The sequence below is a fragment of the Perna viridis genome, chromosome 2 (genome assembly GCF_037379345.1).
Source record: "Perna viridis isolate PV_CMFRI_1.1 ecotype Kerala chromosome 2, ASM3737934v1, whole genome shotgun sequence".
NCBI classification, from domain to species: Eukaryota; Metazoa; Mollusca; class Bivalvia; order Mytilida; family Mytilidae; genus Perna; species Perna viridis.
Window position 1 is genome coordinate 22,185,138 of NC_142446.1, and position 24,631 is coordinate 22,209,768.

The following is a 24,631-nucleotide window of genomic DNA, read 5'->3' on the forward strand; positions in this document are numbered from 1 at the left end:
CAGAAATCCTAGGACTTTGGGAAACTAGATTGAATCAAGCTGGCAAGATAAGATAAGATTAAACACAAATGAGACCAACGTTTATTCAGGTCAAAGTGGCATAAATGCAAATTAAACTAAACGTGTACGCATCATGATGTCGCAGAAAGCAGCTTGATATCTCATAGGATGGGAATCAATAAATGAAAGACTGATACTAACTAAATTCAAAACATCCCAACACTTACTCTTGTCATGTGAAAGGCACATACATACGATGCAGAAAATTTTTTTTATGTCTGACTACAATACATCAATAGTAAGAGTAATCAAGGGAGTCAAAATTCTGGTGGAAATCAAAAGAATGTAATCCAGGGACCATGACCAGACATGGAAAACAGACAAACACAACAACGAACATAAAGTACCTAAAATCATACATACACAGTGAAAAAAGTAAATGAGCAACCATTTTACCTCACAAAGATCTAAACAAATTCACCTGATTGCACCAATAAGAATTTAATTGATCATATCTACATAAATAAAAAATATCAGAAGATCGCTACATGGAGTTAGAGTAAAAAGAGAGGCAGATCATTATTTAGGATTGGATGAAAGGTAAAATAATTCATTAAAGAAGCAAGGTAAAATCACTAGAAAAACATGGGGTAAAAGAAGGAAACCAACAAACCAGAGATATAATTTCCTTTCATATTCGTCAGGGCTGTATTTGGCTCTCTTCTTACTCTTCTTGTTCCTATAAGCAATTTACTGGATCATGAAAGAGAGCATCACCAACAGAAGGAATTGAATCATGTGGACCCTCATGGATCAGCTGGAAATCCTCTCCAAAAAACACAGCCACATGCGAGCAAAAACAACATTCCTAGAAGCAACTGCAAAAATTGGGTTAAAGATCAACAACGAAAAATAAAGATAATGCGTATAAATACTGACAAAACTGATCCGTCAGACTCAAAGATGGAGATATGTAAGATGTTAACCAATTCACCTATCTAGGCATCCACTTCAACATTACCGTCGGCACTGACAATCAAAGTCAGAATCAGCAAAGCACGAACTGCCTTCAACCTATTAAAAAATTCCAGAGATCACAAGAAACACCAACGTAAAGATATTCGACTCAAATGTGAAGGTTATCTTATTATAAGAATCTGAAACAAAGAGAACAATTGTAGCGTCGGATAAAACCATTCAGGCTTTCATTCCTCATACTTTCTAAAAAATAATTCCAAATCGTCTTCCAAATATACAGAAGAAGATGTATACAAAATGCTGGAATTTTTAATCGACAACATATTTGTGTGGTGGACGCATTTTTCAACAAACGGTCGACATTCCAATGGAAACAAATTGTGCTCCTCTACTTGCTGACCTATTCCTTCACTCATATGAGGCTGACTACATGGCTGATCTGATCTGAAAGGAAGAATGTCGTTTAGCCAGATCCTTTAATCTCAGTTTCCGCTATATAGATGACGTATTATCTTTAAACAATCCTAATTTCGGGGATTTGATACATCGCATCTACTCTAACGAACTATTGATAAATGAAACTACAGACACTGTGAAGTCAGATTCATATCTTGACCTACACTTAGAAATCGATGGTGAAAAAAACTATTGACCAAACTTTACGACAAACGTTATGTCTTTTCATTCAGAATTGTCAACTTTCCTTTCATCTGTGGCAACAATCCTTCAGCACCAGCGTGTGGAGTGTTTATATCACAACTAATACGGTATTCCAGAGCTTGCCGAAACCGGGCAGGCATTTTTGTATCGCGCTAGAATCCTAACAAATAGGCTTCTGGAACAGGGTTATGTTGCTACAAGATTGAAGTCATCACTTCAGAAGTTTATGGTCTTCATCTGAACTCGTGAATCGTTACGGTGTATCCATCCAACTGATTCGTTCAACGTGTCATAGTTTTCCTTTCCTCTTTCGTCTACCCCGGACTTGACTTTTCTTGAGCAACTCGGCGGGTGTTTCTGGAAAAGCAGAGGACGCTTACCCTACCGGTGCACCTGGTCCCAGTTTTTAGTGGAGTCCGAGTTGCTCATTTGCTTTTGTTACTTTGTATGTATGATTTTAGTTAATTAATGTTCTTTGTTGTGTATGTCTGTGTTCCATGTTTAGTCTTTGTCCCTGGATTACATTCCTTTGATTACCGCTGTGGCCTCGGTCCCTTGGTTGCTCTTTCACTAAATTCTCATAATCATACGTATTTTAAAAAAGATACATATCTTTCTTTAAATCCAAAATATTAAACGAGGAATCGGTGGTCTCAACGTTATCCATACATTTTTGTGTTTTGAGGTTACCCCAAAAATCCAACATGTTCATTATCTTTTACTATTTAAAACATTGCAGACTCAATATCAATAAAAGCGCCGGGTTAGGCATAGTTCCTATTTTCAGGGGTGACATAAAACATCAAAGTACCAATTTTTTATCTGAATATAAAGAAGTCCTATCTTTTATCAAACACTGAATCAAAAACAGGAAATTTAAAAAATCATTTCCTATGTTGTTTTATATAAAATAATACTGCGTTCTAGATACCTTTCGTATACATTTTTCTCTATGTTAAGCGTTATAACTACATAGTAAATTAAGATGTTCGTATTTATCTGTTTTGTTTCTTGGAAAATCAAAATATGATTTTTTTATATAAAATTTTAAAAATCAGGGTTTTCAGTTTGGAAATCAAACCCACATATATTTAGACAAGGCATCTATCCACAAAAGTCTATCTCGTACAATTGTGGCTATAATCTTTTCATAATAGGGACCAAGTCTCTTCTGTTATTGGCAAATTCCTACGGGTTCTGCTGGTACACTATAAAGGTTCCACAATACTGTCTCGGTGTAATGAGATGCGAAATCAGTCAAACTTATCATTATTTAGGAGGTCCTTAATCATTTTTTCGATTCTAAGACCTCCATGATTAGATATAGGACCTTTATGGACCTCTACAATTCGATTTCAGAAGTTTCTCAAATATATATGAAGACCCTGAAATTGAATTGTAGTAGTCCAGAAACATTTGTGGAACTCCTGAAATAAAATAATTATTTGTGAAGGTCCAAAAAAATCAGGATGTCCTTAAAAAATTGAGGAGGTCTAGGAATCGAATTGTGGAGGTCCATGGTCAATGAATAATCAAGGACCTCCATGAGTATTTAATGACTTCCATAGATATTTAACGGCCTCTTCAAGTAATGATAATTTGGACTTATTCAGCGCCTCATACGGTAATTCTGTATGTTACCGGTCCTCCTGGTACAACCCCTGCAATGTTCTCGAAATTTCATGGATTGTGTTCGCTGATCTAAAAATTAATCGTGTATTTGTTTTGTACTCATATTTATTTTTTTTCCTGTGCAAAATTCGAGCTCTCGCATTCTCTGGTGAAAATTTCTCATTTTTTTCAATCGTTTGTTTGTTGGTCTGCCATTGTTCGTATAAGAAGGGTTATGACATTTTCTTCTGTGCTAATTCGTTGTTCAATATGCTGCAATCGATCAACAATACTCACGATGCATACCAAAAAATTGATTCTTTCGAAACCGCGTAGAGGGCATTTCCGGATCATTTCCAGAAAACGTGAATATGTGTTGCAATCATTTGTTTGTTTAGTATGTAAATATTTCGCTAATATGTCACGAAGTAGTTAGACTGAACCTACCAATCGTTCATTTTTACTGTGGAAACATGACAAAGTGTGTTTTCGTTGTTGAATCGAACCCGTCTGCTACGAAAACATAACCATTCTCCCTTGAAACACAATATGTATTGAATATGTATATTTCATTGATATTGTATCATTGGCCTCCAGTCATCAGCAATCATCAAAAGTTGATATGACAAAATCTATGTATATTGTATAAACCAATATATGTATATTGTACAAAAGTATTTAGTGTAAATCTTTACAAAATTCATTTTAGTTCTATCAAGATAATTAAAATCAATCTTGAAATATGTATACTGCTTATAAAGAGCTTTCGTGGTTCGAGTTAAACATTAATCTAGCATTCCTGCCAAATCATTCACTACAATCCATTTCAGGGACACTTATACTAGTGATCCCTATTATATAATTTGACAATAGGTGATGGATTCAATTGTGGTGCTTGGCCTGTTTATTTGAACAAACAGACTGAGTGTTAGTTTTTGTACCAGGTTACACAAAAGATATTTTGTTTCGTTCCAGATGTTCCAAAATTTTGAACTTGCTCATGAAGTTGTAAAAACAAAAGCAAAAATGAGTCAAGTATTTATAGAATGTCCATGTTGGACTATTCGCCATTTGCTTTTTGTTTGTTATAACTATTATAAACTTTGTTAAAGCAACTGATGTCTTATCTATGTAAAAAACAAGATTACCAAGATTATTATCTGCTGATAATAGTGTATATTGATTGTTTTTGCATGTATGACGGCTGCCTGTTAAACAGCCAAGTCTTTCATGAATAAATCGACACCTTTGACCAATCCCTTAACAGAGAGCTCATATTCCTGGTTTGGTGTGCTGACGTCATGAAAATGATTGATTTACATTATAGATCTGCGATTCTTATACTCCAAAACTAATAACACTACGATTTGGAAATAAGTCCCATTCTGGACCGAAAAATGTTTGAAAATTTGATGATAAAATATAATTTTTTTGTGCACATTATGCTTGCCTAACACATTTCAATAGTCTACCCTTGTTGAAAAACTGATTTGTGCATTGTGAAAACTGTCTTATTTAACAAGGTCTAAAAGTAAAATCAACTCTTTAAAAGAAAAGAGAACTTGACAATAAAAATATCCCGCGCTCTCATTTACAACACCACAAGCAAAATTATTTCCCATGATTTTCACATGAATTATCTTGAAATTCAGTAATTTCATGTAAAATTTGTTCATAAAAAACATGTTTAGTTAATTTCACGTCAAAATGCAGTGAAAAAAAGTTATATGTTTTTACAAGTTGTCTTTTCATACAAATTATAATTTGTATGAAAAAAATTGCACTAGATATAATTTGTACCTTGACTTTAAACAAATTATATTTTTTCCAAAATATGCTTGGACAAATTATAATTTGTACAAGAAATGGCCAAAAACTTTCAACTTGCATCTGCATAAGAATCTTTCGTATCTATTGTATAAACTATGGTCAACTGAAGCATTAATACAAAAGTCTTCCAAAGGAATTGCTCCAAATTCTTGAATCTGAGGAAGATCTGGGAAAAATATTGAGTACAGAAAATGGTACGTACATATATCATTAAAAAGTCCTTGGAGTCCCTCACTGAGTAATTTAACTGATAGAACGAAATCCTTACTTGTCAGATAATCGTGTTAAGGGAACTAACGGGTCTAAAAATATAAGAACAGTATGAATGAAATAAAAAAGGTGAGTTTTTGTTTTTAAAAGATTTATAGACTTATAGATTTGGGTTCTCGCTGTTTCGCAGGTGTTATTACTCGGCAAATGAGTTTTGCGAATATTAAAAAAATGAATATAAGATTGTGCTGAGATTTGTCAAAGACAGGTTTCATTATTTTTACAAATCTTAATATGTTAAGATCTGAAAATGATAGGTTACTCGGTTTTTATCACTGCGATCCTCCTTATACTAACGGCGAAAATCGAATAAAGTGCGATAAAAACGGGGGAAAATGGTGTAAATATTTTCCAAAATGTAAAAAGTAACTTTACATTTTGCAAAATAGATTCACTTTGTTATTGATGCCTGCTAACTTTATTATATGTTTCCTAATGTAATCTTAAGACTCCAAGCAAAAAAATTACAATAATGTATTTACGTGTCTGTCTTTCTTTTTCTTATGTTTGTTTATTTTTGTCTATTGTTGTTGTTTTTTTCTTGTTGTTTTTATTTATTTATTCAATTTTATTTTTCTTTTAATTGGTATTTTTTGTAGACCTTCATGCAATGAAATTGACATTGCAAGTTTCGATATCAAATCGACAACATCACATTTTTTAGTTCGAATTAAATGCCGATAAGCAAACATCTTTTATAATTGTTTTTTTTTTTTCAGGATATACAAATTGGAAAATGAATAGAATGTAGCAAAATAAAATACCATTTCACGTCTTAAATTTGCTCCTTTTTTGTAGAAGCGATGGCATTCACGTATGTTTTGTACATGTATAATTTCTAATATAATCCCCTAATAAATTACATAGACATTTAGTACAAAGTCTATGTTCTTTATCAATATTGTTCCAACGGCCAGTCTCTATTGGAAGTTTCAAATAGCTAACGCTAAACTTTGTATAATGAAAATCCAAATGTAATAAATATGGTTCTGAACAAAAAACTTTCCTTGGAAATGGAATAAGTTTGTCCTCTAGAAGATTTTGCAATTGGACTTCATCGTCTTTTTTTACAAATTGATCTATAAGAATCTGCTTAACATATCTAAAAACAATTTAGTAAGAGGCCTTTTGAGACGCATTGACTCTGATTCAGGAGTCTATTACGCAAATATTTATGGTGTTCAAGGAAATCAAAGTAGTTAGCTTTTGCATGAGCGTTTCGAATCAACTGTGAAAAATATGCACTATATGCAAGAGATAAAGGTATATTGCTGCACAGGTAAAGAACAATTATGATATTAAAATCAAAGTTGTCTCTTTTATCATAAATCGTACTGCTGAGATGACCATTTTTATTAAATTCGAGATGTAGGTCCAAAAGAGATGCAGAACAAGCTGTTTCTGTAGTCTCTTTTATCTCGAGCTCTGGTGGATATATTGAAGGTAACCATTAACCAAAATAAAGATTGTCGATGGACAATACATCATCAATATATCTGTATGTAAAGTTAAAGGATTAAGCATCTTTTATATTGTTTTTTCTTTATGAGATTCGGAAGAAATTCAGTTACGTATGACTAAAAAAATAAATCGGCTAGGAGAGGAGCACAGTAAGACCCCATCGGAATGCCAACTTGTTGAAAAATAGCTCCTCCAAAGTTGACAAATTAGTTATCAATGATGAAATCGAGCATATCACAAACCTGTATCTATGTGTAGCACACGTCTGCAAAGTTTTGGAAAAATGTGTGGATTTGTAGCCAAGAACAACATAATTATTCGAAACAGCAAAAGATTTACCAATAAGTCCTTTCAAACGAATTTTCAATTAATCATGAGGCAACATAGTGTAAAAAAATTGAGAAGTCAAAAGTTTGTAGAGAAATAATTTCCGAAAAAGTGCGGTATTTTAGGTTTTGAAGTTAATCTTTTTGAGTATCCACATATGTTTAACACCACTACGAGAGTAGATGATATTGCAGCTAGGTTGCTGTCTATCCTCAAATGCAGACACTATCTTTGTAAGGTTAATCGATATCTCCTTCGTAGAGCAAGATGAAGATCCAGCTATAATCCTTTTTGCTTACCCTACCGGTGCACCTGGTCCATGCTCCCAGTCCGAGTTGTTCATTTGCTTTTGTTACTTTGTATGTATGATTTTAGTTACTTAATGTTTTTCGTTGTGTATGTCTGTTTTCCATGTCTGGTCTTTGTCCCTGGATTACATTCTTTTGATTACTGCTATAAGCTTGGTTTTCTTGATTACTCTTTGTATGGATTCTTATGAAGTTGTGGGATTCAAAACTCGCATTTTCTTTCAATGTTGAGAGAAGAAATGAATGATTTATGGTTGTTTAGAATTTCATATTTGTCAAAAGCAATACGTTTGTATGTGGAGTTAGCTGTTACTATCAATGTCTAGTTCCTTAATAAGACTATTGAGGTAATGGGCTTTACAAACAAAAAATACAATGTTTTTAGAAACTTTGTCAATAAGAGTACTGATTTCTCTCAGTATGTAATTTGTACATTTATACATTTTAGACAATTTTCCGTAGGTTTTAATCATCTTTAAAGCAAAGTTCTTTTATCTTAATGTTGATATCTAACGGGTATCTACCTAACTACTCATACACAAAAATACTGTCATTCTTTCCAATGCCCCAAAACTTTGCTAATAAAGTTAGATGTAGTCTACTAAAGACTCGACGATCTTTCATTGAATATCAATAGGTAAACAAAGGTTTCTACTTTTGTAATACACTGCAAATAAAGCTTTGTGAGACTGCTACACTAGCCCTTTCTTAACAGCGTTGAAACTACCAGTATCATGAAATATAATTCGCGATTCCCTCTTATTTCGTTTGTTACATGATTTTGGAATTCCTTGTAAGAGTAACCTAGCTGAGATTTACATCCTCTACTGGCATTGGTTTATGTCTTTTAGCGTAAAAATGTAAACCTACACTGAGTTGAAAAGATTATTCATGCAAAATGACAATACCTCAAAAACTAGTTCCCTATGTTTACGGATCAAAGACAATGAAATTTAATACACACAAAACAAACCCGTAACAAGTCTTTCGGAATCTCGTATAGGACATTTTCGGATCATTTCCGGTAAACGTAAATTTGTGTTGTAATTCGTTGGTTTTGTATGTAAATATTTCCCTAATGCGTCAGGCAGTAGATGGACGGAACCTTCCAATCTTTCATTTAATAGTTTTTTTTACAGTGGAAACATGACAAAATTCGTTTCGTTGTTTATTCAAACCGGTCTGCCACGAAAATATGACCATTCGTGGTGTGAGGGTAGTATGTCTCCCTGGAAACACAAAATTGTCAACTTTCCCGCATAACATGAAATTTGGACTGGAGAGTAAAAATGGAACTGCGAGCCAAATGTTATGTTTTGAAACGATTCCAAATCGCTGTAGCCATGACAACTGGATATCTTGCCAAAATTTCAAAATGCTTCAATTTGGATGAAATTTGGTTTAAAGGGAAAAATATATATGCAGAATCAAAATTCTTAGTTTTCGAGTCTGATTTGATTCACAGATAAGGCCGGTTTTGGGAACCCTTCATGATCCTTCAGATCATAATCATCTATTGTTATACTTGGAGATTAATTTCCGCTGCATTCGTGGCTGTAAAAAAAATCTCGATGGCCGTGGTTCAGAGCTGTTCTAAAAATAAATGGTAAAAAGTATGCCTTCTATGCATATGAAACTTAATCTGGCTATACCTTCTCCACAAAATTAAATAATCCAGAACCTTTTGTATCTCATCATGCATGCATGCATTATATTATCTAAATTTCTATAAACAAACAGGTCCCATGCCACAACTGTATTCACCACAAATTGTCAAATCACTACTATAACTGTCCTTAGCTACTATTAGTGTCCTTGATATCATTTGTAGTGACAGTGTATGCTACAGAATGCTACTACTTTTTTTAGTTAATTAATCTGTATAATAGCTTACATTTGACACCTTTTTGAGGTCATTACATTGGTATTGAACGTTCACATTTCATTGATATTGTATCATTGGCCTCCAATCATCAGCTGTCCTATTATCTATATGAGTATCAAGGATGGTATATACGTGTAATGTCTATAAATAATAAATAACAAAATAAATGTTTATTGTATAAATCTATATAGTGTATAACTTTACAAAATTCATTTAAGTTTTAACAAGACGATCAAACTCTATCTTGAAATATATATACTGCTTAAAAAAGCAGCAGAATTTTCGTGGTTCGAGTTTAACATTAATCTAGCTGTTAACTATGTTACCCCAAAGTTTTTCATAACGGAAATAAACACACATGTTCTATTCTACTTGAATGAAATAAAAAAAAATACAGCCTCATTATACATAATAATTCTATCACGATTTTCGAATATAGTCCACGGGCTGGGAGGGTCCACCGTGCAGCCCCCTACTCCCCCCCACTCACCAACTTCATGGTGATTATTAGGTTCCTTTATACCTCCCATTTCCGAATCAATTTATCGCAAAATATATTCTCGTATTCCTTTTCAGTATGGGCCTATATTTGTACCCCACTGGATCAAAAAGCTAAGATTTTTGTGACACAATTGTTTGAGCGTCTAAGGTTTCCTGGGATAGCATGTGTGAAAAAACGAAACATATTTAGGTAACATCGCCAAAATTCATCAAAAGAACTCCAGAAGTATAAATTGTGATCATACTAAACCGAAAATACCAAATAGACCAATTTTTACCGACGCATTAATACTCAAGGGGTTTTGACATTGTAAAATATGGCAATTTAAGCGATTTTTCGGCGGGGTAGGAGTACATTTTTTTTCATTTCTCCCAAAAACCCTAAGTGTTAATGCAACTTTCTTGGTATCATTGTAAAGCTGAGAGAGACATTTGACTACATGATGATACATACATATGTCAGTTTACTTCGTTTGTAGGAAGAAGTTCGTAGAATAAAAGAAAACTCAAAAAAATAGATTTTTGTCTCAGTGAGGTATAAAACGTAGTAAAAAATACAAAAATGCTTCAGTTTATTTTTGGACGACAAAATGATTCGTAAATGGGAGGTATAAGGGTACCTGAAAATCATATTTCGGTTGATTAGTGGGGGTGCACGGAGGGTAATCTCAGCCCACGTACTTGTACGATAATGATACGATGTACCGACATGTACTTGACCAACAATTTAGTCAGACCAAACGAACTTACGTCTATATACTTCGATTACAATTTTACAACGTTACCCAATACACACGGAACTTACCATCACTATTCACTCATTATCTGGTTTCAATGGTAACATGCTTAATTGCCCTAAACACTGGACAGTTAGGGTAATTGAATCTCTAAACTTTCGATACTACAGATAGCTGCAGGTATTATTGGTAAAACAAATAACCTTGAGTCTACATAAATAACAAATTAAAGATATTTAATAAACTGACCAACTGTTCTTATCTCTGAACTAAAAATAAAATTTTTAAAGAAACCGAACGCTTTTTGAGAGTCAATATAACAGATAATTTCAATTAAAAATAATTAAAAGTACTTTTTTCTTCACATCATTTTCCCCCATTCTTAATATTGAATCTGCAATCAAAAGTACAAAATAAAGCACATATAAATTAAGTTTTAAAATCATACTGTGAAAGCAACAAAATAATTGAAAATCATTTAACTACATCATCTATAAGACACTCAGTCACTCGATAGGTCCATAGTCACTAATTATAGAATCATAAGCGACATACCTTAGATAACGGTCTAACTAAAAAAGTTTCCCCTAATCTCACTTTCGCAACTTTCACATTTCAATTCTTTTCCAGGAGGCATCTCTATTATTCTACCCAGCGGTCGATGTCCCCTCGAAATGTTTTGATTCATTACGAGTACAATATCATCAACTTTCAAGTCTTTGACTGTTTTTTTTTCTATTTCGGCAGTTTTTTCCACGCTGGTAACCACTCGCACAACCAACAATTCCAAAAATGTCTAACAAGTTCTTGAACTTTTCGCCCTCTTATCTTTGGGTTAAAGTCCGTTTTATCTACTGATTCTGAAGTAAATTACCCGCCTAATTGTCCATGAAGAAAATGATTCGGAGATAACGGTACATCGTCTTTTGGATTAGCTGACTGATACGTTAACGGTCTTGAGTTGAATACAGATTCAGCACCAAAAAAGTTCCTCATCTGTAACATCTACATCTACTGGTGCTGAATCTATAGCTTGTTTAACTGATTTTATCATAGTCTCATGAACTCATGAAATGTGGAGCAGCGTTTAAAATGCCAAATAATCCCATGATCACATACCTAATCATTTATTTTGTCCTTGTCCAACTTTGAAACTCATTCCCGGAACTCACGATCTCCTCTAACAAAGTAAGTTCTATTATCGAATAGCGCCTTAGTAGGAAGTCCTCTACGATTTACCATACGATAAAATGCGTTTAGAAATGAATGAGTATCTAGTTCATACGAGATGAACAGCCCTTGAAGTTAAACACGTGAAAAAACACAAATAACGTTTTCCAGGTGGCTTTCCTCTGCCTTGCACAGTAATAAAATGTCCAGCATAATCAAATGCTATTCTTGCAAAAGCTTTTAACGGAGTTTTAAATCGAATGTCCGGTAATGGAGCCATCAATCGCCCATCACACCGCATATCATTCTCTTGTTGTTTTGCGGTTCGACCTCTCGAAACGTAACCCGCCGAATTCAAGTTTGTTGACACATGTCGCCACTGCAAAGGATAAGATCCTCTTTGAATTCCTTCAATGCTGTTTGCTAGGAACGGTTTATAATCTCTACTTCGACCACGTATGCACCAAAAAAACGTTTGTAATTTCTGTCCAAAATATCATTTTGTCGGCTTGTAATACAAGTGCACTAACAATCAAATGCGTTAGTCTTAATCCCAATAGACCAGCCATAAGCTCAAGTCGAGGAATACTAACAAACGTCAAAGAGCAACTTTCGATTTTACAGCAGCGAAGCTTTTCGATACTAATCCACTATTATACACATGTCGAATGTACGTGACAGGGCTGTATCCAGTTTTTAATGCATCAACAAATGTGTATATATATATGAGTTTTCGATTTCCTCATTTTGATCAATTAATTGTTAACATCTCGGAGCTTTGCTTCTTTTCAAATTTCCAATTCACTTAAGAAAGAGTAATCAAGGGAACCAAGGTTATAGCGGTAATCAAAATAATTCAATCCAGGGACAAAGACCAGACATGGAAGAGTAATCAAGGGAACCAAGTATATAGCGGTAATCAAAAGAATGTAATCCAGGGACAAAGACCAGACATGGAAAACAGACATACACAACAAAGAACATAAAGTAACTAAAATCATACATACAAAGTAACAAAAGTAAATGAGCAACTCGGACTCCACTAAAAACTGGGAGCATGGACCAGGTGCACCAGTAGCTCATAAAAAGCCAAGTCCGGGGTAGACAAACGAGGAAAGAAAGATATGACCCCTTCAATAAATCAGTTTTCATGGTGCAGGTGGATACACCATAACGATCCACGAGTTCATGTTGACAACCATAAAACCTCTGTAGTGATGACTTCAATCTTGTAGCAACATAACCCTGTTCCAGAAACCTATTTGTTAGAGTTCTAGCGCGATACAAAAAGTCTGCGTAGTTTCGGCAAGCCCTGGCATAACGTATGAGTTGTGATATGAACACTCAATACACAGGTGCTGAAGGGATGTTGCCACAGATGAAAGGAAAGTTGACAATTCTGAATGAAAAGACATCAAGTTTGTCGTAAAGTTTGGTTTGTCAATAGTTTTCCATTACCATCGATTTCTAAATATAGGTGAAGATATGAGGCTGACCTTACAGTGTCTGTAGTATCCTTTATCTCAGCTTCTTTGGGGTAGATGCGATGTATCAAATCCCCGAAATTAGGATTGTTTAAATACGTCATCTATATAGCGGAAACTGAGATTAAAGGATCTAGCTAAACGACATTCTTCCTTTCAGATCAGATCAGCCATATAATCAGCTTCATAAGAGTGAAGGAATAGGTCAGCACAATTTGTTTCCATTGGAATGCCGACTGTTTGTTGAAAAACGCGTCACCACACTGGACAAATATGTTGTCGATTAAAAATTCCAGCATTTTGTATACATCTTCTTCTGTATATTTGGAAGATGATTTGGAATTATTTTTTTACAAAGTATGAGGAATGAAGGCCTGGATGGTTTTATCCGACGCTACAAGTGTTCTCTTTGTTTCGGATTCTTATAATAAGATAACCTTCACATTTGAGTAGAATATCTTTACGTTGGTGTTTCTTGTGATCTCTGGAATTTTTTAACAGGTTGAAGGCAGTTCGTGCTTTGCTGATTCTGACTTTGATTGTCAGTGTTGACAGTAAGTTGAAGTGGCTGCCTAAATAGGTGAATTGGTTAACATCTTACATATCTCAATCTTTGAGTCTGACGGATCAGTTTTGTCAGTATTTATACGCATTATCTTTGTTTTTCTTTGTTGATCTTTAGCCCAATTTTTGAAGCTGCCTCTAGGAGTGTTGTTTTTGCTCGCATGTGGTTCTGTTCGTGGGAGAGGAATTCGAGCTGATCCATGAGGGTCCACATGATTCAATTCCTTCTTTTTTGGAAAAAAAACAACGATGTATAATGTTTTTGAGTCGGGATTTTAACTGAGTATGGGAAATAGAAGTATACAGTTTTGAAAAATCATAGGTTTTAATGCTATTATATTCAGATAGTAGTCTTGAAATGATTGTCTCCAAAAGATCTTTCGAATTTTTCAGGGTCCACATTGAATTAATACCACTACGGGAGTGACATGTGTTGTGGTGGGACTGCAGACCCTCTTTGTCAATTGTGAGTATAGACGTTTAATGTTTTGAAACAGGTATGATGGTACATTTTGCAGATCCAGCTATGAAACGTTGTTTGTATGGATTTTTGTGGAGTTTAGGAATCCAGTACAATCACAATCATCGTCCTTGATAGAGCGACCAAAAGAGGATAGCACAGATTTATGGTTTCCAACAATCTCTCCTTTGGAGAGTGTGGTAGCAGTATAGGTCTTATCACTGCTATTATTTTCTACGTCTACCTCTGATAATCAACATTTGATGTAAAACGTTTTGCAGACAAAAACAATGTTGTTTTGGGCTTTGTTTGCTGGTACGACAACATATTTGTCATGTATAGTAGCCATTGTTTTTGTAACATCGGTGTCTTTGAAAACTGATGTAGCTTTGGCACTCATTGACCTACTTAAAACTTTCATTCGTTCCAAAATTAAAGACATCACGGCCTTAAACCACTCTGGTAGAGAATCAATGTCTTCTTGTTCTTATTTCATCCATTTTCTTGCATAGTCCTCGACGGCATCCATAAGAACTGTACAGTTATAATTCCAATTTATGGAGCGTGGTTCATGGTACTTGTGACCTTTAGAAAGGATATTATGCAGAGATTCGTTTTCGATGATGGTTAAATCTCCCGTAACGACGTGACCAGAAGGACCATATTTGAATGGAGAATTTTTGCAAGAACAGTCAGGTGGTTTGGCCTTGAAGTCCTCAATCTCGAGGTTCTGCAATTGCCTTTTATAATTGAAAATTTTGGATGCAATGGGTGAAGTATAGGAATATGAAATAACTTGTAAGGATTTGTCTTTGAAATATGGAGGAATTTTTTTTGTGACGTGTTTGGAGGATGGAGGATGGAGGATGTTAGCCAAATTAATTGCATCTGTACCTTTGCCTTTGTTGACAAACGGTACTGGAAGAAATGATCGTTTTTCTTCATCTTGACTTTTAACACAAACTGGTTTAAAGAGTCTGTGGAAACCAATATCCAAAATGATGGCAACAAGTCTGTATAATGATGAGGTGGGGTCAGAACCAGGATTGTCAAGACTTGTTTTGTAAAGGGGGTGTAGTAGAGTAGTAGAACAAAGTTTGGTTCTAATGTGATGAAGTTCAAGAGGTTTTTGTATGAAAGGAAGACTTTGCGCATAAACTCCTCATCTAAATTATCATCCCACTCATATCAAGACTTCCTCATATCTTAAAATAACATTTTACCTATAATTGTGAAAGGCGCAAGAAATCCCAACGGATCAAATAACATTGCAAATTTGCTGAGAAATTTCCTCTTTGTATATTTCAAAACTTCCCTCGGAGAATTCAAACTGAATGTATCAATATCCGATTTCCACCTAACTCTGACGCGGAATTTTCCTTTGGAATACATTTTAGCACTGTCTCTGAATTTTACAACCACTTACGCGTGTACATCCCAGCTTCACTCCATAATTCTGATAACTGATCGTACAATTCTACTCCTTCGATATCATATTAAACAGTACCCTTGCTATCATGTACGTAGATCTTAACACTGTTTTAGCCGCTCGCGGATATATATTTTCATACATTTCGGCATGCTTCCTAGTAACAAGCTTAAAACGGCGATTAATTACTTCCAAAAACCACAAAATTAAATTAAAACTCTGGGATTTGATCGAAGATACGGCCTTTCATTTTCAGGTTTATTAACCCTAAGATACATTTACTCTATGTCACACACAATTGCGATGACTGGCTGCTTTCTAAATCTCAATAACACATCAAATAATCCCCTTTGTAATTTTGGACCTTGGTAAATTTTATCACTAAACAAAACACGTTGACATTTAGCTGAAGCATCGAATACGATCTTTTTCTTTGTTGTTTCTTTCTCAGGGTGCATTACGGGAACTGTGGCAAATACCACTTACCTTTTGTAGTAGTATCCTTGTCGAATGTTCAGACGTAACCCTTTTCAACGTACTTACCGATAGTGTTCGTGTTATCCATAGCACTGCTTCATCACGTTTCAGTCTTTTCTCTGTATTTTTTTAATCTATGGACTGCTGTTTCAAAATTATTCGGTAATACGATTGAATTTGCTTTCCACAGAAATGTCCCAAATTCTCTGATGTATCATCGACTGAACCATTTTGACCAAAGAAATACGTACGATTGAAGTATGTTTCATTTTGACCATTTTCCGGATTGTTCATACATGTAAACCCTAGCTGAGTAAACATTGACTACCTCGATTCGAATAATCTAAGTCCGAGCAGTCTAGTTCAATCAGCATATTTACTTTCGGTTTCGATCTAGGATTTGGAAACTTTCACATTGTGTTTTCCCAAGATCGATCGGCTGCATATTTCCTGTCACTTTGTCGGCAGTAAAGATATATAGCAAAGCTATATGTTTTCGTTTGACCATTTAAACTTTTAAATTCGTATTCAACAGGTATAGTTTTCACTTAATCATTGAACACATTTACTGTCAAAGTTTGTACACCACCGTGAAGCCCTAACTCTGCGCTGCTACATCCGAATTAATTTAAGTTTTTGTACTTGCATCGTCAAATATAGCATTCAGTCGATTGCAATTTTTCAATATTAGAGTTAGAGATCTTAATGTCACTTGACTTACCTCATTTCCGTGAGTCGCGATCATTGTTCTTTTTTCCCCACCGACGGACTATTGACAGGCTCTGCTGCATTAAAGTTTCCATTTGAACTATTATTTTCGGAATGTCCAACATGAACACTGTGATTTAAGTTGTTGATTCTACGCTTGTGTAGCATACGATTGTGTAATTCTTGATACCGTTAATTCCACATTTTCTATTCCTCTGGCACTTCTGTCCGAAATGATCATCGCCAATGCACAGATAACACAGTCTCTTCTCTTTTGAAACTGACCACCTTTTTCGTACATCCATATTTTTTTAACACGCAGCAGTTCCAAACACCATAATTATCACTGCAGACTTTACAAGTTCAGCTACTTTCTGTCCGACCCTGCAGTACTAACGAATGTTCTATTTGCACTGGTTGTTTTACTTCTCCTGAAATCACAGCTTTCCAACCCAAGAACGGTTCCTGTGGCGATAGTTTAGAATTCCATTCTCTTCAACTGCACGTGACTTATCCAGCAATTCTGTAAACCCTGCTCAATTAGCGGATTCCTCTAACACTTACAAAAGCCTGTGTCTAGTTCTTGTGAAACCGACTTTGCTTTTGATTTATTTTTAAATCCTTAATTTTCATGTCACTTTCGTCTGTTTCAACTATTGTTTTAACTGCAGTTTCTAGTCCTAATTACTCTTTTTTTTAATATTTCCGGTATTGATTCGATATAAGTCCAATTTTGACCACGCTCTGCTACCAAAACTTTTACTTTATTACCCAGAGGCTTTTCATAACGAAAAAAAAACCACACAAGTTCTTGTCTACTTGTATTGAATAACATATACATCCACATTTTACATAATAATTCAGTGTCGATTTTCGAATATGATTACGATACAATGTGCCGACATGTACTTGACCATCAAATTTAGGCAGAAATCGAAATTACGTCTACATACTTAGATCACAATTTTACAACTCCGCCTAATATATACTGAACTGATCATAGCTATTTACTAATTATCTATTATATTATATATATTATGGTAACAAACTTAATCGCCCGAAACACTGGAATGTTAGAGTAATAGAATCTCCAAACTTTTGATACTGCAGATAGCCGCAGGTGTTATCAGTAAAACAAATTAACCTTTAATCTACAGACATAATGTATTCAAGATAATCAAGCTGACCAGCTGTTCCTATCTTATTAAAAGTTTTAAAGAAACCAAACTCTATTTGAGAGAAAAATAACTTTTTTTAGTTATGTTTTTTTTTTAGTTCTTAGTTTTTTTTTTTAGATAATTTCAACTGAAAATAATTAAAAGTACTTCTTTCTTCACACCACTAGCATTCTTGCCAAATCATCCACTATAATCTTATCTTATCACTATTACATAATTTGACAATTCCTGATGAATTCAGTTGTGGCGCGGTCATATTAGTTTATAAATAAATTTTACGTATTTGCTGTCTTTTGATTGGTTAAAGTATTACTTTTATTTTCAATGTTGTCAATTTTTATGGCGGAACTACTTTTTTATTGATCCGAAAATTCTATTACTTCATTCATTCTCAACAATGCGATTAAAAATAAAGAAAATAATGTTTTATACAATTATTTGTTGCTTTCCAATCATTTAAATATACAAAGGCCCTGACCTATGACCCCGTCCTCCTGTCGTCTGCTTTAGTACAAGTAAAACAAACATGGGGAAGAGGTGCCGGATTTCGACATCGGTGGGGGTGAAAAGTTGCTTGACACGAAGACAGGGGACTCATACAGTAAAAGAAGATTTATTAAGATGGCTCTTCAAAGGTGACATTCAAAATATTGAGGTGGTGGAGGTAGACATTCATGACATTGCTTCAGAAAATCCTGACAAAAACGCAGATTCCGTTGGCACCCCAGCCAGAGTCACTGACCCCACCGGCACCGCAGATTCCCCTAGCACCCAAGCCGACAGAAGTTGAAAAACCCACAGTTTCTGTGCCTCAAAAGGAAAAGAAACGATTTAAAACTGTTACTCCAGCAGAGCTGAAAGAACTTCAAGACAGTCGACAGGCCAAATCCACAAAACAAAACACAAAGTGGGGAATCAAAGTTTTCATAGGTAAACAAAAACTTATCCAAATTTAGGAAACCCAATTAAAAATGTTGTCATACTCCGTAAATGAGTAAAAATATATAAATTCAGACCAGGATTTGAACCTTGAACCTCTCCAGAAAACTAAAGCGCTCTGCAACTGAGCAATTTCAATATTTTGAATTAATATTTGCTCTTTTTTTACCATTGAGTTGGATATTTTCTTGCCTTTGCCATGTTTGGTTTTTGGATATATCTGTTTTGTTGATTTTCAGAATGGTGTATGGAAGCCATGGATCAGGTTATGGATTTTGAAACTGTTTCAACAGGAGAATTGAACAAAGTGTTGGCTGAATTTTACGCCGAAGCATCCCCAAAATTTTCCGAAAAAAATATGAATGGAAATGTCAGCTGCCCAGTCCAAAGAATACCACAAAAACTCAATGAAAAACATTCAAGTCGCATTAAACCGACACATCTATGATTTAGAAAGGGATATTGACATCGTTCGCGATACGGAATTTATGAGTGACACAATTTTGACTCTATCTACGGGATGCGCACCGCATTTAAAGTCAATGTCAGTGGCTATACAAAACAATCTTGCCGGTGTAACTGTGAGCTCAGCTTTGGCGGTTCGTGACACTCCAACCGTTAATACTATGAATACCGCATTATCAAACAACTTCATGTCGTTTGGGTTTATTTCCAACTCAAGTAATTATACAATATCCATATTGGTCTATATTGGTTTAACATTTTGGTTTATACTGAACAATGTAAGGCCCGAAAATAAATAGAAGCGATATTGAATTAATATCATTAAACGTGAAAATAAGGGTTTTTTCAGTTTTTCAACGACAAGAAAATTTTAAAATATATATTGAAACAAATTATCTGCTGAACGAAATAGTATTACCACTTGAAAAAACTTTGTAATAATTTTATTTTCACGTTTTTTTTTTCACTGCCCTTAAGAACTGACTGTTCAACATGGATTACAATACGCTATGCTTTAGTTCAAATCTCTGGACCATCTTCCATTTCTTCATCTCGTCATCAAATTGAAATGCACTTTGACCTCTATGGTAAGATCTTATAATAGTACATAACGCTTTCGCTGTATACATTTTTAAACTTACAAGTTATACTTCAAACGAAGACGGAAAACATCCATACGTAGTCTATTTTATATGGTTAATCGAACCATATGATGTTCTCGTTAGTCAGTTTCAATGCGTGGTTATCTCTCATCAAAAATGAAATTTACCAGAATGATGCAAAAAAAATTATCAACAGCTTTCTGCCCGTGCTAGACTACTCCATGGTACGTTCCCCCACCTACTCAAGGGTACGTACCCCAACTACTTTCAAAAGATCTTTCTCCGTCATAGACATGAATATAATTCTATAAATACTTACAAATAATTGCTTTGTTGTTAAAAGGCGAAAGAAGAAAAGCGATTAAAGTATCTCAATCAATAACCCGAAAGATCCCTGGGTAATGACTTACTCTAAAAATCTAGAAAAGAGTTCAGGTTTTAGATATTTTGACTTCTTCTATGACTTATTTTCAAATATCATGTTTAAGGACAAAACTAATTTTCGCCGTAATAATTCAGCTGTTTTTTTTTTTTTTTTTTTTTTTTTTTTTTTTTTAAATTAAAAATAATCAATTATACCATCACTGCGACAGATGTTATAATTATACTTGAATCGTCTTAATTTCTTCCAATATTCTATAATCGACTCTTTCTTTAATAGTACCCTTACAAACATTGAGTGTTTTCTCAATAGTTGTAAATCCGAATGCCAGGTGTTATTGATTAAATAAGCAATAATCAGTTATACCATCACTGCGATAGACTTTATAATTATACTTGAATCGTTGTGATTTCTTCCTATATTCTTATAACAGACTGTTTCTTTACTAACACATAACCCCTTACAAACAAAACCTTTCACACAAAAAGTCATGAAAACTTTGCAAATCGACAAACTTAATCTATGGATTAGAGTTCAACTTATACAGTCTAGTATAAGTCGATGAAACATAACAACGATTAAGCAAACGAATGTGCTGTCATCGTTTTGGAATTAATACCATTAACAAATTCCCGACAGTTTATAAACATTTAAATCAACAGGATCATTCATCCTCTCCTCGAAAATTTGTCTTCTTGAAAATATATACTATACAACGAACAGTCCTGTCGTAAGTAAAAGCCATCCATAGATGGTCTTCTTTCCTCTCATACAAAAACCTCTGGAATTCATAACATTCGACAAATCAATACCGATTCCTTCATATCCCTATACTTCACCTATTGCATTCAAAATTGTCAATTATAAATGGCTATTATATTCAAATGTAGTCCTGTCTGTCACGCCATTACGGCAGATTTAAACATCATGGAAAACGAATCTCTCCGTGAGTTTTTTTCTACAGAGTGGTTAAAGGCTGAAAGACTGAGATGTCTTTAATTTTGAAACGTATAAAAGTTTTAAGTAAATCAATGAGCGTCAGTGCTACATTAGCTTTCAAAGACCCTGATGTAACAAAAACATTGTCTACTAAACATGACAATTATGTTGTCATACCAGCAGACAAAGCCCAAATACATTGTTTTCTGCAAAACACATTACATCAAATGTTCATTATTAGAGGTAGACTTAATAGCAGTAATAAGACATATACTGCTACCACACTCTCCAAAGAGGAAGTGATTGTGGAATACCATAAATCTGTACTATACTCCTTTGGTCTCTATACCAAAGACTACTATTGTGATCTACCGTCTATGAACTGGATCCTTAAACTCAACAAGAATCCATACAAACAATGCTACATAGTTGAATCTGCAAAATGTACCAACAATCCGCTTTCAAAACTTTTAACTTCTATACTCACAACTGTAAGAGTAATCAAAAGAACCAAGATTCTAGCGAAATCAAAAGAATGTAATCCAGGGGAAAAGATCAGACATGAAAAACAGACATACATAACATGTATAGTGTAACTAAAATCATACATACAAAGTAAAAGCAAATGAGCAACTCGGACTCCACTAAAACTGGGATCATGGACCAGGTGACTGGTAGGGTAAGCGTCCTCTGCTTTTCTAGAAACACCCGCCGAGTTGCTCATAAAAAGTCAAGTCCAGGGTACACGAAAGAGGAAAGGAAAACTATGACACGTTGAACATATCAGTTTTCATGGCGCAGATGGATCTACCTTAGCAATCCATGATGACGGCCATAAATATTTTGTCGTGATGACTTCAATCTTGTAGCAACATAACCCTGCTCCAGAAGCCTATTTGTTAGAATTCTAGCGCGATACAAAACGTCTGCGTAGTCTCGGCAAGCTCTGGCATAACGTATGAGTTGTGATATGGACTCTCCATATGAAAAACAATGTATATCTTAATAGAATATTAATACGATATTGATATTACATACAAAGTAACAAAATAAAGGAGAAAATTTATCTGAAACATCTTTCCCCAAAACAGGGACACCTATAAAAGCCATTGTACCAAAGAGTTTTTGGAGAAAAAATGTAAAAGTTAAGTTAGAATCACCAAGCCGAAAAGATAATAGATAAACCAGTTGTAGGGAAAAAATGTATTCAATTTTATAATAAGAAACAGACAAAATTGTTCAAATTGTCTATGTTTGTGCCTTATTCTTTTATATGTGTCAACTTCTCATTATCTTAATACTACAGAGTGGTAGGGTTTTGATCTAATTAAGCTTTTGTGTAAACATTTTATCTAAGGAAAAACAAAACCGATAAACAAAAAATCAAACAAACTATTTTTATATACAAAAGTATGAGCCTTTTTTTCAAAGAAGTCTAAAGAGCATTTTTGTTTCAAGTCAACTCCGCATTTCTAGTTATTGAAAGTACACTACATATTTGTTTGCTCAGGCAAAAAGGAGATTTTAATGTTTTTTTCTTGCGGGATAACTGCTCATTTCAGTTTGCCATCACTACACTCTCAGTTGATCTTTGGTTCATCTTTTGCATGTCAGTCTGTAGGTTTCTCAAGTCTCGATGAAGTTCGTAACTTTTTTTTTTTTTTTTTTTGCATTGTCTTTTTCGATAGCCTCCATTTTCTGACTTACATTAGCAAACTGTTTATCATAATCCTCCTTCACTTTGTCTTTTTTGGTATCAACTTTTGTTTATTTTAACAGACATTTTATTCATAAAAGCTGTTACTATGCCTTCGATATCAGTGCATATGGACGTTTAAGGGGTTTTTGCTATTGTCATTGATGGAGTTATTTCGATTCGACTCGTCTCTGGAAAAACATTTTGAGTCAATGACTTTATATATAGGTGCATTTCCAGATGATTTAGGGCGCTTCTCAATAGTAGCCGTTGAGACTAAACTAGTAATTTGTGACTTGTAAAGCAAAACTATTGACCAAATTGCACGACAAACGCGATGACTTCTTATTCAGTATTGTCAACTTTCCTTTCATCCGTGGCAATATCCCTAAGGCACAACTCATACGTTATGCCAGAGTTCACCAGTTATGCCAGAGTTCACCTGTTATGCCAGTTGTACATTTGTACTTCATATATTTCATGCAGTTCAGGACGAGAACGATTGACTCAATGTGAGCATGCTACCTTGAGACCATCGGTGGCGTTTCTTATTATAAGGGGAAAGCAAACCAAATATCATATTGTTCGCTCACCGAATCATGCACTGGTTCCTTTTCTGATATCTAATTTTGTTTATCTACACTTTCATTTTCCAGCACCAGTTTATAGCACAATAACGATGTAATATTCAACCAATCATAAATACAGTTACATGTCCATCAACTAGTTGCTGACTTGTGACTTCCAAACACTTATACTGTTACGTCAATCTGTCACCTGACTGGTCACACTGACCCTACACTGTCCTTACAACGAATTTAAAGTAGATTTCATAGTGTTTGTTAGTAGACGATTGATAAAAGTGAACAATATTTACTTGACTTGTGCTATTCTGGTTTTCCCTGTCAATTCATGATTTTTATAATGCGAAGTAATGACAAATATAGGCCTTTTCTTCTCAGCGTTGTGTATTCACAATTAACATCGTCAGCTAAAAAGATAGCAGCAGGGAAAAACAGAGAATGCGATTGAATGGTTCTAACCTTTATTCTTTACTCAACAAACTTTCAGTCAAATGTGCATAGCAAAATAATGCATGGTAAATAATGGTCCTGAAACTATCATTTTTGTTGAATAATATCATAACAATAAAGTTAAAAAAGATAGCACATTCCGTATATCCGTTACTCTCTTCATTCCTTCATTATGAACTAAGACAACGTAGCTTCGAGGATATAATATGACTGTTTGTGGATATTAACCACAAAAATCCCCAAAAATCTTTCGTTACGCAGTGTTAATCAAACGCACTTGGTGTTATTGAATATGTACTCAAGGTTTGGCACTCACATGTGTTATTTGTTGTATATGATATTTTTAACGTCCTTGTCTATAATTTGTTCATAAAAATCATTTAAGTACTTAGTAAGCGAAAGATTTTTTATATAATTATCACCATAGCAATATAAAATTATGGATGAAATGTACCCCTCCCCTATCTATATTTCGTAAAGCAGCATTCGGAAGAGAGGTTACTTTAATGGCGAAATTTTATTGAGTCAATACCTCA

At 34.4% G+C, this 24,631-nt stretch overlaps 1 protein-coding gene across 1 annotated transcript in view; it reads left to right on the top strand.

Annotated features, from left to right (window-relative positions):
* The window catches only part of LOC148624062 (transmembrane protein 196-like), a 321,118-nt gene that overhangs the window by 143,769 nt on the left and 152,718 nt on the right, over positions 1 to 24,631 (top strand). The window lies entirely within an intron of this gene.